Source organism: Melampsora larici-populina (assembly GCF_000204055.1).
Source record: "Melampsora larici-populina 98AG31 unplaced genomic scaffold MELLAscaffold_45, whole genome shotgun sequence".
NCBI lineage: Eukaryota > Fungi > Basidiomycota > Pucciniomycetes > Pucciniales > Melampsoraceae > Melampsora > Melampsora laricis-populina.
The window spans coordinates 72,268-74,574 of record NW_006768809.1 but is presented as its reverse complement, the minus strand read 5'-3'; positions in this window follow the sequence as shown (position 1 = coordinate 74,574).

Genomic DNA, 2,307 nt, shown 5'->3' with positions numbered 1-2,307 from the left:
CACTCAATCACCGAGTGATCGAGTGGTTTGGAGGCCCAACCCACCACAAGAAAACAGAGCTAACTAAAGGAATGGTTGTTGTTTTATCTTAGACTAAATCTTCACCTTTGTTAATTGAATTGATTGAAAGGAAACTCCAACAAAGTATACCACAAGTATCAGAGATTCAACCAATTTGAGCACATACAATCTATAAATTTATTGAATTTGATCTATCAATACAAGAAAAAGGGTTTCAACCTATTCTTCTACATTCATCTGATCCTCTTAAGAATGAGAATTGATTTGGTACTGTTGAAGTGATTTTAGGACATGAAACTGGGTTTGAGATTTCAACTTTGTATCCCATAAATGTAAAGTTTTTTCATTTTCTTTATTTGGAATAAGTCGACTGATTTTTTGTTTCTTAAATTAATTAGTTTCTGAAGAAACTGGAGTAGAAATTATAAATTCAACAGAGATGTGAAAAATTGAATCAGAAGATACAAGAATCCTAGAGAAATGTCAAAAAGTACAATTTCATCATTGAGGATTCAAGAACAGATTAAAAAAACAAAATCACAACTCAAAAGATTACCCGAAACATCATATCAAATCCAATTTTGAATTGAACTACAATTCAAATTAATTCAAGATGATTATTCTGATAGGTTCATTGTTTGAAATGCATTTCAATCACATTATGGTTCAATTGTATTGATCAGATTTTCAGTATCAGTACAATTTGGAAGTTTTGAAAATAATACAGGGATTGGCCAAGTTGGAATTGTGAAGTTGGATAGGGTTTTTGTTAGTTGGAAATAGATGTTAAGTGTTTCTCCTCAATGAAATAATGATCTTGTAAGTCATTTTTACAGTTATAAATCAAATCATGTTAATACAAATTTTCATTCTTTTTTGGGTTTAGTATTATGTTAAATTACTAGATGAAATTAAATTGAGAAAAAACTTCATCTTCAGAAGTTTTGGATAAAATGATTGAAGAGATTGGATTCAATGAAAGTTGTAAATTAATTTTTAATCCTTTTATTAAAAAAAGTTGAAACTTGTTTAGAAAGATGTAAAGCTTTAGTAATTAAAGAGTTCTTTGGAGCTCTTTCATCAGAACTCAAACCTTATCTTTCAAAGGAAGTTATCAAAAATTGATCCTATCTACTTACATAATTTTGAAATGAATACAATATTGAATCAATACTTTGCGTCCAGATTTTTGATCTTTTTTTGTTTTTGGTTTGTTTGATTTTCAGATGAAGGGATCTACAAGTCAGTACTACAGTTGCCTCTGAGGAAACCAATACCTAAAGAATTGGGCCCAAAGCTATCAGTTTTTACTGAGTATCTGTTTTGTCAGAGCAAATTTCACTAAGAATGGAAATTTATTCAGCCAAAAGAGTATTGGTTTCCCAACATTATTGGTTTTGACATTTATTGGTTTTTGCAGAGGCAACTGTACCACAGAAGAAGAAGAAAGTTAACAATTTCAATAAAACTATAAACTGGATTGGAATTAGATCTACAAACTTTATGGAGGTCATCAATTAAAGTTTAATGTTTAAAATTGTTGGTTTAATACAATAAAAGAAAATTTAAAGGTTTGTGAAATCAGTTGGCAACAATTATTTGATGCTATTAAACTTTTATCTTTAGAAAATATTTTAGAAAATCAAAGTGACAAGAATTGGAATATTATTGAAGTTTGTGAACTTTGTTTTGATGAATAACAAATCAAGGATGATGAATTTATGAGAAAGTTGTTGGAGATTGATGGGAATGGGATGAGAATAGATGAAGTTTGTGCTCTTTTGAGAATAATTCCCGAGTGTTGGAGGTAAGTAAAAAGATCAAGATTGGGCTTTTTGTATGATTACTGTGTTTTCTCTTGTTTAAAGTTTGGGAGTGTTTATCAACTTTTCAAATTCTAATTATGTTGGGGTCTTCTTTGGGTCTGTGATTCAAAAGTTTTGTACATATTATATACCTAAGGTGAAGAAGAAAAAGAATAACAAGAAGACAATGAAATTTTTGAACCAATAAATTGTAGATGAAAGTCTTGAATATATTTTGGTGAAGTTACACAAAACAAAGACAAAGACTGTCCATAGTCATTGTTGATTGTGAATGTAAAATTTAGGACCCAATTGGTTTGGAAAAGCACTCACTTCACAATCAGTAATGGAGAAAGACTGATGGGATTGGAACTTGGTCAGAAACTGGTAATATGTAACTACACAGGCAGGAATGACAGAATACCAGGCTGATGTGAGACGTTGATGTGGCGCCCGCCGCCCAGTGTGCTAGTCACTTATT